Raw genomic sequence first — 12498 nt, 5'->3', positions numbered from 1 at the left:
AGTCATTTAAATTATTTTGCCAAATTATGCTTCAAAGCTTCATTGGCCATAATTTATCATCATGTTGTAGTGCATGTTTGGTTTCATTACCAACATCGGTTTGACACTCGGTACTTTGGCTGCCAGGTCGAAGTAACCAAGATGTTAGTCACGCGAACAGGGACGAATTAGCAATTTTATACTTTTGAATCAACTGGATACACTATAAGATTCAATGCCGAACTTCATAACAAGTAATGCATCATCTCACTTACGATTCCTAAACTGTTGTAAATTTATCTTTATGAATAATATTGTGTTTCTCTTAATTCCAGGCATCGTTCAACAAGACAGAAATCGTTACTCGGACTAAACTAATCAGAAATATAAACCACGCTTCGTCTTGCATCATCTCCTACTTCCGCTGTTTTCTTATGCCCAATAGAAAGGTAACCTGACAGGACTTTCTTTCATTCTACTTATAATAGCAATGGAGGCCCACTTCACTAATTCCTGTTTATTTCTAGACCGTTCCATCACGCACAATGAGCGCGACCCCTACTCCGATCCCAGAGGATTCTTACTGCTGATATGAAGAAGAACCCAGCGTATGTATTATACTATTTTCATATTGTTTCATTTCGTTCTTTTATTGAATACTATTTTCATTAAATCTAAAATCAGCTATCAACTAAGCCTCTTACACTTAAAAGCATTGATGAAGCAACGTGTGATTAACGAACTACTTATGTATTAGAAATAGGATATTTCCTTTTTTAGGATCTACAGGAAAGTTGTCCAATAGGTGACGTTCAGAATGAAAAATGAGAACGGGAAGAAAACGGGAAAACTATCGATGCACAATGCCGTCTCTCGGCCGTTGCAGAACGTGTCATACTGGGGATATCCGAAGATCTATGATTTTGTTGAAGCCGTTCTTGTTGAAATCGATCGCTTCCGAGAGGTCTTCGTCCGAATAGCCCTTCATGACTTTGGTCGCTACGGCCCATGTAGTTGTTAACGACGGCAAATTCATCAGCGAGAGGAAAACGAAAACGAACAGGATGACATCCAAACGTCAATCGCTTACACAGAAACGGGCGGTAGTGATTGTTGGATTGTGTTCTTGAGTGTAAAATTAAATATAAAACATTAAACTTACTGTGTTAAATTGTGCTGGTTACGGTTTAAATAGTGTTCAATATTATTTTTAATATATGATATTTATGGATTTTTTCCTCAATGTAATCAACTGATATAATAGGCTCTGAAGATAAAAACAATGGAATTACCCCTTTCTTGGTCTCATATACTCCCATTTTCATCATAACAAAACTTATTTCAATTTTACCACAAAAATTCCAGAAGATTTTTTATGAAATGATTTAGGCATTATTTCTCTACTATTCTATTTATACAAGGTTAAGGCATACAAGGTTTATGCACAAGAATTATTTCAAATATCCCAAGAACAACTCTAGAATATTGGAATGGAAATCCTTCATGAGCAAACCGATGAGTAGCGAAATAATGCAATGGTGTGCCTATCGTACCAGATGTTCCGGATTAGAAAGTTGTTAAATCTATCGATCAACATGGTTACACCGCTGGACGCTCTAAACATCTAATCTGCTTTGCTTAACGTCATACATAACTGATCAAATGATTACTCGACCCAAAAGGACGTAATATACAGATTTATCCGCAGCATCTGACAAACTGAACCACAAAATCGCCATTGCAAAACTTGATAGATTAGGTGTCGGTGGAAACGTCCTGAATTGGTTTTGTTCATATCTCTGACGAAGACTTACCGTTGCTTTGGATGACTCTGGTCAACTATTTTCAGTGCAACATCCGGTATACCTCAAGGCAGCCATCTTGGACCGCCTATATTCCCCCTACTTTAACGACGTCCATCATGTCATCAAAAGTCCGAGATTAACTTTCGCAGATGACTTAAAAATGTTTTTGCATCAGGTCACTGATGACTGCAAATTCTCCAGGATCGATTAACGCCTTTGCGGATTGGTGCTCCATCAATAGATTGGTAGTGAATCCTGCAAATGCACGGTCATTACCTTCTCCCGGAAAAAACAGAATATTGATTTTGACTACAAGCTACACGACACAACTATAGAACGCGTTCACAGTGTTAAAGACCTTGGCGTCCTATTGATTCGCAGTGACTTTCGGAATCACATCTCAAGTGTCGTGGACAAAGCTCCAGAGCTCTTGGATCTATCTTTAAATTGCAAGAAACTTCTGACGTATATTGTCTAAAATCTCTGTATTGCTCACTTGTACGTTCCACCTCGAATACTGTTCCGCGGTCTGGAACCCTAATTACAACAATGCTGCTGAACGGATAGAATCTATTCAACGTCGTTTCTTGCGCTTCGCCCTCCGAGGTTACCTTGAAAACCCACCCAGTTGCTACGAAAGCCGATGTCAGCTTATCGGTCTCGAGCCTCTGAGTACTGACGAAATGTGGCGGAGCCATGATCGTGGCTGATGTTGCAGGCAGGATCGACTGTGGAACCATCTTGCAACAAATCAACATCGGCGTACAACCCCGACCGCTGCGTAATAATATATGCTTCGCCTACCGATCCGTCGTACTAATCATGATGTGCAATGCTATCCATGGCCTACAACGAGTTTTAACAGAGTGGCGGCGATGTTCGACTTCCACTTAACAAGAAAATGCTAAGGAGGAGATTCTACCGTATTCAGTGATAGAGGTCATTGACGCAGCACTAAAGCTTAGATTATTTAAATTTTTAGATTATGGATGTTTAATTTGTCCGTAACGAATCTTTTTATTATATAATATATTTTTTTACACATCATTGGATTAGTCTGTAGTCTGGTGTTATATTTAAATAAACAAATAGATAAACAAATAAACAAACTGCAGTCGAAGTAGGGACTACGGACTTACGTGTCTTGTGAAATTGGTTGCTCGAGGTAAAGACGTAAGTTCCTTAAGTTTCAGGTCGTACAAAATCGGATGCTACCCGATTTTAAATCGATTACACTCGCTGCTGATACATCCCCATGGAATTAGGGTTTGAGTATGAAGACCTAGGTGCCGGAGACAGGTTTTGGAGGCCAACAACAGCGATTCTGGACGAGATCTGAAACTGATCGCCAGCATTATTTTCTGCTTTTCAATGAACATATCGCCGGCTCCCACTCATCTCAGTCACTGTATCTCTAATTTGCCTGAGCGCAATCATCGACCACTTCGCTAATACTGCTACCATTATCAACGTCGCCGATACCGGGTAGGATCCATACCATAACAGCTTATTATTAGAACGTAGGTGGAATGTCCACGAAAACCAGCGAATCCTTCCTTGCCGCTGCATCCAGCGATTATGATATTATAGTTAGTACTGAAACTTGGCTCAGAAGTGATGCAAAACACCGAATCTGTTGATAATTACAACATCTTTCGATGCGTTCGCAGCAGCTCAACTAGTAGTGTCCAACGAGATGGAGGAACTCTCATCGCAGTTGAATGCTTACAAGGTGTCGGTTCACTCATCGGAGAGTGAACACTTGAGCAGGTTGTTGGGAAGGGCATGCTCACCCATAAATCCGTTTATATCTGTGCATTTACTTGAGGCCAAACAGTGATCCTGATGAATTTGTTGTGCATTCCGACCGTCAACATAGCTACTCCCTGTGACACCGTAATCGTTAGATTATAACCTTTCTCGGCCTGAATGGTTATATGATGACGAAGTGGAAGGATACTTGCCAACCAACGCTTCTTCCGAGCAGAAGTTAACTCTAACTGAAACTTGATTGCTAGTGGCTTGAAGCAAATCTGATGTATCAAATTCGAACGGATGACCTCTTGACTTGGTATTTGTAAGCGACAGCCCCACGCCACTACAAACCGTTCCTTCTACGTCTGGAGTTTCGTAACCCGGCATCATCTCCCATCTCTAGAAGAAATGGATTTAGATTTTGACTTCTATCGCTGTGACTACGAGGTGTGAAGAACGAGCAAATTCATAGATTGTCAGATACTCAGTGAGACGATATTAAATCGATTACATCATTCTACAACGCGGTATTCGACACGATAAGCAGGTATGTTCCTCTTCGTAGATCTTTCCTCGGAGGTCGTACAAGCAAGTCTGGTGGAACGCTGAACTACAGCATCAACGTAACATATCGTAAAACGCGTTGCAGGTTTTTCGTAAGACCGACAAACAGAGCTCTTCTGCAAACGTTGAATCGGAGAACGAAAATCTCGTGTCGTCTACCTTTCGTGAGTATGTTCACCGTGTACAAAATGAAGTTAAACCGAACTCGTCAGTTTTCTGGCGCTTATAAACCAAGAAAAAATCGCATGATGTTATCCACTGTGAGTTTTGCTGATGTTACATCCATCGCTGCATCTGCGAACTATTCGCAAGTTTTTTTAATGTCAATATACAATACGAATCTCCTCCAAATTCGACAGACCTTCTTGACTCTCTTCCATCATACAATATGAACTTTCCGCGCCCCACAATCTCCGTAGCTGAAATTTCAAAACATTAGAGCTGTCGATCCATCGAAAGGTCCAGGTCCAGATACTACCTCCTGTTTTCATTCAACGATGTGCTGACGTATTAGGATTGCCAGTTTGCATTCTGTTCAACATGTCGCTTGCGCTAGAGTCTTCCCAGATGTGAGATATCAGCAGTCTTCAATTCATAATGCAGGTATTCTATAATGTTAAGAATCATCGTCCAATCTCGATTTCTAGTTGTCTGGCCAAAATCTCGAACTGCTGATTCTTAAACCATGGTATGTGGCTGCTAAGCCTGTTATCTCTGAGTACCAACATGGCTTTGTACGAAATCGCTCAACTGTCACAAACCTGATGACCTACACTAGCATGCTGAATTCTAACCTGAGAAGAGATGCTGTTGACAGCATTTACATCGACTTTTCGAAGGCTTCCGATAAAGTTCCTCACGGATTAACTTTAAAGAAATTAGAACGTTTGGGATTTCCTGACTGGATTGTCAATTGACCGTTCTTACCTGATTTGTAGGTCATCCTTCGTTAAAAGGCACTGTCTCATCCAATACGTATCCTACGCCATCCGGAGTGCCAGGCAGTAAACTAGGGCTGCTGATATCATCTTCGATTGATTTCGACGCGGTCGATCAACCGTACATCAACTGACCGAGTTACCAACGTCCTCAGACGGAACAAGTTTGTCTCAAAACATCCGCCATGGCTCACCTGATGTCGAGAAGGCATTCAACAAATGTATGGCATGATGGCCTGGTGTCAAACCACAACGCTACATCTTCCCCTACCTGGTGAAAATCATCAACAATTACCTGTCGGTAAGAAATTCCGGCTCCTATCAACGGAGCGAGTCCAATGCACGCAACATTGTCGCAGGCGTCGTCCAGGGCAGTTTCCTCGTGCCCCTGCTGGTAAGTTGTTCACCTCCGACATGCCAGAACCTCCAGAAGGCGGCATTCTATCTCTGTTCGAGATGACATCTCCGTCGTCTATAACGATAGAGTGATCAGAGCGCTAGTGGCAAAACACCAGAGGCCTGGATGCCCTGACAGAGTACCCCACCAGCTGGACCCAGGTTATCATTTTCCCCACTCTAAACATGTTCCGCTGAGGACTGTAAAATCATCCTAATGGCACGACTGTGGAATGGGAAAGAGGCCGACTATCTTGGCTTGACCCTTGACAGCAAGCTTATTTTCCGGCAACAGTTGACAAGACAGTAACGAAGTGTAACGTTTGTTGAAACTAATGTATCCTTTGATCAACCGTCGGTCGTCGTCATTTTCTGAAAATAAGCTTCATCAAAAAGCAAATCATCCTTCCTGTGATCGAATACGGTATGTCGGTCGAGAGCTGCGCCAGCCTCCCCTTAACTTGAACGGGTTCAAAACAAATTCTGAGGATCATCCTCAACACCCTCCCAGGACACTTGTTTTTCTTAATCCCACTAAATAATATTATTGTGGATTTACCGACGACTCGGTATTCATTGACAGAAAAGCTTCGACCGTCTCAACTACGAGAATAGTGGGCGCCCTGAGACACAAGGGAGTTCCTGAGAAAATCATCGGCTCATCGAGGCACAGACAGGCCCGTTGAGAGTGCCGCAATGGGTTCTGTCCAACCCTATCCGGGTCAGCTGGTGAGGCAAGGATGTATTCTATCACGTTACTGTTCCTCATCAATCGACGAGATTCTTGTAGATGCGATTGTACCGTGAACCAAACCGCGGGCCGTTATGGCAGCCTATAACCGGAGCACCTAAATGACTCTGAATGGCGGATGATGTTGCACCTCGCGCAACGGCGCTCTGATATGCAGAGTAAGCTCAAGACCTTGCGAGCGCCCTCTTCGGCAGGTTTAGCATCAACGTCAACAAAATCAAATCGTTGGATGTAAACACGGTGACTCCTTCCAGTTTCACAGAGCCGGGCAACCAGTGGAGAATGTTGAAAGCTTCCAATATCTTGAGCCAAATGGCATCAGACGGCGGTACCAAGATCGACATAGGCGCAGGATAAAGAAAGCAAGGGCTGCCTTTGTGAGTTTAAGAAAATCTGAAAACAGGAGATAAGTGAACGCACCAAATACGAATTTTCAACTCTAACGTGAAATCTGTGCTTATACGCTAGCGAAACATGGTGGATCAGTGGAGAACACTCAACGGCTGCAGGTGTTCATTAACAGATGCCTGCGGTATATAATTCGGCTCGGCTCGCCAACTGGATCTCAAATAACGAGCTCCATCGTCGTTGTCACCAGAGGCCGATAGCAACAGAAATTCGGGATCGAAGTGGGGCTGGCGGCCACACTCTACGTAGGGCGGAAACGAAATCTGTAAACAAACATTAGACTGGAAACCAGCGGACATCGCAGCAGAGGCGACCCAGAGGCTCATGGCGGCGAAGCCTCAATAAAGAAATAAAAGAAGTCGACGAAATCTAACCTGGCAAAGGTTAAAGCGATAGCCGGGCAACGCTCATGATGGAGATCTTTCAGTTTGCTACCACTGGAGGTACAGAATCCATAAGTAAGTAAGTAATTTACTCGACCAATGGATTCGAAGGTCGGTTCACTTGTTTATTTCAAACGTTCCTTTCCACCAAGATTTGTCAAACTCAATGAATGTTTGAAGATTACCTTGTTTTTGCTCCTTGTTCATCAAAACAGATGTCAAAATATCGGATAAAGAAAGAGAAGTCCGAGGAAACAGCAAAAGCACGGGCATACTTTCGTTTTGACAGATTTTACTATGAAGACGGGTGAAGGTGAAAACGCGATTTCAACGACCGTTCAGAGCGACTATAGGTCCAATAGGAAATCCACGTACAATATTTTCTGAAGGAAATATTACGCATTGCAAGAAAAATTTGGAATCATGGAAAATTCAAAGCGCCCTCAATGAATATTTCCGAAAATGACGCAGCTGATGCAAATTTGCGATGTTTTGTTTATATTTATGTTCATGACATTTCTTTATCTAAACCTATCAGAAAATTAACAGGATTAGTGGGAATATTTTAATATTTGAAGCCTCAACTTCAGATAATGAAGGATGTGGTGATAAAAGAATAATAAATTAATAAAACCGCAAGTTTTTAAGCTCTATATTTTACTGTTTTCCAAAAATTGCCTCACAAAACCAAATTTGGGTACTGAATTTCAGAGAAGAGAAGGTGAAACACTAAATATGCTCCAGCACTCTGTGAGTTTTAGAAACAGCGGAGTCATGAGCTAAAAAACCCTTACTTTAGCCACTATGAGTTGTGGGCTCTTAGGATGTGGTAGAGTTATGCATGAGCTCTTTTACGCTTACAAAAAGGTGCAGTGTTTCGCAATTACAGCGACCGTAGTGCTCAAAGTACACCAGCTTAAGACCCAGTGTTGAATAGCATCCTCTAAACAGACCTAAACGATAGCCCCCCGGCTCCGACGAGACAGAAGGTTTGCGAAGGTCCAATTAGCCGCTAGTAAAACAATTACACAACTGTGGTAAAATTCGGTCCCTCTTACTAATTTCAGGTTAGTCAACACCTCGGTAGGTTACTGATTACTGCTAATCATCAAATGTTCCCATGTTTAGGTTGGTTCACGCCATTCAATAATTAGACTTATGACAGTTGTTTTTTTATGTTTGAACTCCATCCAACGCACACTATGTATGATTTATTCTATGCGAGGATTTGCCTCTGCGCGTTATTTCCGCGAAGCTATCCAAATTTTTCTTTTTCTCCGTAATAATTACAGTGAGTCCAAAAAGTATTCGTCTAGCTGTGTGTTTTCTAGAAAATATCAAAGATAGAATCTAGTAAGCTCAAAAAAATAAAACTATCGATTACATTGTGTAGCAAATTAATCAATTCATCTTTATTGTTGAAAATCAAACAAAAAAATAAAACAATAACAAAAACAAAGGTAACAAAACATAACAATTCATTAAATACAGGCTCAAAAAGTATTCGTCCATTCAGGTTTATCGCGCTTTTGAAACGAAAACAGGAGTTGTAGAATGGAATTTAATATTTCGTTGGATTCCCCTGTGTATCTATTACGGGCTGTAGTTCTTGTGGCATGGAACTGACCAAATTAGCCGTAACGGGGGATGGAATATTCTTCCATACTTCTTTCAACACTAATTTCAATTCGTTGTTGTTGGAAATATGACTTTCACGAATTTCACGAAAAGTTTGTCTTTCAGAACCTTCCAATGGAGTTAAATTGGATTCATATCTGGGCTCTGAGGAGGCGTTTTAAGTTGATTGGAGTATTATAGAGTAGCTACAGCTTAATACTTTGGGCTGTGTGCTTGAGGTAATTATCACCTCGTAAGATGTATGTTCCTGTAAGCCCCATTTCTCAGCACTGGCATTCAAATTTTCTTTCAAAATTCGGATGAACATTTTGTGATACATAATTCCTTCAATAATGTGAAATTTTCCCACACCGGTTGCGCTCAAGCACCTCAGAGACTATGACCGAGCCCTCACCATGCTTTACTGCTCAAAAAAGATTCTGCGGCTGTATCTCAATATTCCTTTTCCGCCATACCATTCATCGGCCATTTGATCCAAATATGCTGTACTTGCTTTCGTCAGATAACATGACTTGATTCCGAAAGTCATCCTTCTAACAGCGATATGTTTAGCTGAAATCGAGCTGTTTTTAATAATTTGATGGCTCACTTGAATTTTCTTCCGTGATACTCGCCCATTATACCCATACTTTTCACAGGTATTTCTGTTCGTATTGGTTCATATCTGACCACTTCTTCTCTCCAACTCACTTGCCTATATGGGTGAACTCGTTTTTAAGGATTTTTTTATTTTCCGCACAATAAATCGCTCATCGTTATAAGTTTACCATCGCTGACGACCACTCTGTTATTTTTTTGATAGATTTTCTGTGGCGCTGATGCGATCAATCACCAATTAAATGGTTGAATTTTTGCTACCCTTGGTCTACCCACATTTCTTGCAAAGTCATAACCCGAGCAAAGTCTGAAAACATAATGAGAGCATATAGAAAACATATTTTGATTTTGACATCAAATTGAAATCATAATTTGTTTTCAAATATGAATCATAATGATTGATTACATATTTTGATCTCATTTTGCTGTAGATTTCTAAATTGTATCATCTGACAGCAAACTGTGTACTAATTTTGTTATCAGAACCAATATCAAAATTAGTTTTCGATTTGCTCTCATCGATAGCAGGAATTGTTTTCGATTTGATGTCACAGTAAGATTTTTCTGCTGTAGATTTTGATCTTTTAACCGTTAAAACGACCAAAAGGATATCAACCTGAGTTATCAAAATTAGGCGATTTCACAACAACAAAATCAGTTATCTATTTGCTCTCAAGCTTTGCTCGGGAAGTCAACTTGCACTAATTATGCAGGCGTAGAATAAGTTTTTTTTTTTAATTTGGACTTATCTTTTTACTTTTCCCACCTATGGTGCTTCTATTTTCCGCGCCAAGTTCAAACAAAACATAAATATGATTTGATCTACATCACTAGAGTGTGCTAATGTAATTACATGCGAATAAAACTATTATATTCGTGTTTCACTCGATTATTTTCTGAATAGACGAATACTTTTTGAGCGAGCGAAATTGACGAAATTTAGATATTCTCTACATACCAGAAAAAGGAATTGAAATTTCTATTTGTTTTTGAATAATAATCATGCGTTGATAAGTTTTCTACCAAATTTAGAAGAAAGTTTTTTGATTTCACTTCTATCACGCCTAAGTTTTACATTTTACTAAAGAATATGCAGCTAGACGAATACTTTTTGGACCCACTATATGAATACTGCACAACTGGCAACCTTGGCCATCATTTAGAAGGAGAAATGCAAGAAGTTGCAAAAAGCGAAAATGTCAGAAGAAATTGTTCAAAACCAGGAGGGTGAAACGCCTGCCATCCGCGGTACAATGGCACTCTACCCAACATCGTTTTTGGTACTACTGTTTTTGATACCCAGTTGCTGGGTAGTATACCCGAATTCAACGCTCATTTTGGGTGATTGGCTTGTACGCAGTTAGTGCTAATTATCGGTAATTAACTTATCCTGGCGAAAACTTGCAATAGGTTGAGGTGCATCGAGCATTTTGTGTTTGTATGGCTTCTTTATGTCGAAAAATAGCTCGTCAATACTTCCGAAGTTTTGTTATCATTAATCAATCGAAATTAAAACAAAAACATTGTACGCCATATTGAATGAATAGTGGGTAGGCGTATTAGCCTTTCCTTCAGTCCCCTGTTCAAAACAAAAGCACGTGGTTCTTACACCGTTTGCTTTCATCTGACATTTATCGATGTCAAAATCCATTGTAATCGACACCGTCACACTTTTGATCACAGTTTGGAACCGTCACACTTTCAAACTGTGTGTGAACAGCGCAATATTGAAAAAAAAACTATGCGGTTTAGTGCAATGCTTTCGTTGAAAATCGCAAACGAGTTAGTGCGCACTAGGGATCCTATAATGAGAGATATGCGAAAGCGGCCATTGTAAGCCAATCGAGCATTGAGAACTGTCAAAACGTGAGCCAAATGAACGTTGTTATTGTTGCAGATTGAGACGAGGTTGAGAGGTATTGAGATAAATTTTAAGAAAAGTTTCATCGAATAAATAATTTGTTTTACTTTCGCGAATAGAAGTAATATAGTTTTTGTATTGTGTTTCGCCTGTTTGTATTGCACTTTTATTTTAGTGATAAAGCTTATTTAAACACTGTTAGTGGACAGACAAACATAATCCAAATTGTTATCAAATGTAAAGTCATATACAAGCTTCAACACTTTGCGCTGCGGCAAGTGCTGGAAGCGTTTGCTAACAAAAGTAACAGCGTTGCTAAATCGTCTGGAAAAGTATTTGCATATCTCTCATTATAGGATCCCTAGTGCGCACGTGAAGACTCGATTGATTTGATAAAAGATATTTTAGTTACTAGATACATATTGTCGCTGTCGTCGCTGTCCGGAACATCTTTTGCTGGCGAGGATAGGGGAGCTAAATGTCAAAGAAGGAAAATCCATACGATTTGACAGGTATGTACCACACATGTTTCGGACAGCAGAACAAAGGGAACCGAAGCGACAATCTTTATCTAGTAACTAAAATATCTTTTGATTTGATTGATTGAGATTTGAGAATAGTTTTTCCAAAACTTAACGCTAATAACGCCTGCTGGGTGAATTAGGTGGAGCTGTCATTTTTCCTTACGGAAAAATATTTCGTACGGAAAAGTGACACTCCTCCCATACTAAATTTTAGTACGCTGCTGATACGGATTGGATTTACAGAAAATTTGATCAAATTACCAAAGTTAATTTGACAGCTGATTCAGTATGGGAGAAATGTCACTTTTCCGTACGGAATAATGGTACGGCTTTACCACAGATAAGCAAGATAGTAAAACCTATTTTACTGTTGTGGGATTAATTAGATGATGCAGTAAATTCAGCTTACTGAACAATTCACAGGCTTTTTACAAAATGAACAAAAATGCGAGTGTTACAAATATGCGATCATGGGCAGTATAAATAACAGTCAAACTTGAAACACCCATTACACTCACCCAATGTTAGAAGCGACGTAACGCCAAGCGTAACACGCGCGGGAATCGCTTCCGGTTTAATCCAGAACGAGATCCACGACATGACGACAATCAGTGCCGACGGGATGTAGGTATGGAACAGATGGTAACCCAACCGCCGACGTAGGTTGAACACCACCGCCAGGCAGGTGAAATTCCCGTCGAGTACTCGATCGTACAGTCCGTGGTGTAGTTGTTACTGATGTCCAGCTGAGGAAGTTCGATCTCCGGGTTCACCACCAGCGGGTCAGTCATGTTCCAGATGAATACTAAATCCTGAACGGTGTGGGACACTGCCGGATAAGTCGTAAGGGAGGGGTAGAAGAATGTTTTATTAACAGGCATAATGGTTCATGGGGGGAA

The 12498-nt window shown here is 40.6% G+C and overlaps 1 pseudogene; it reads right to left on the bottom strand.

Annotated features, from left to right (window-relative positions):
- Positions 1 to 762: 762 nt before the first annotated feature.
- LOC134221722 (glycine receptor subunit alpha-2-like) lies at positions 763 to 12480 on the bottom strand (annotated as a pseudogene).
- Between the last annotated feature and the right edge of the window lie 18 nt (positions 12481 to 12498).

Source organism: Armigeres subalbatus, chromosome 3 (genome assembly GCF_024139115.2).
Source record: "Armigeres subalbatus isolate Guangzhou_Male chromosome 3, GZ_Asu_2, whole genome shotgun sequence".
In the NCBI taxonomy this organism is placed as follows: domain Eukaryota; kingdom Metazoa; phylum Arthropoda; class Insecta; order Diptera; family Culicidae; genus Armigeres; species Armigeres subalbatus.
The sequence above is the reverse complement of the archived record's forward strand: the minus strand, read 5'-3'. Positions and strand labels throughout refer to the sequence as shown.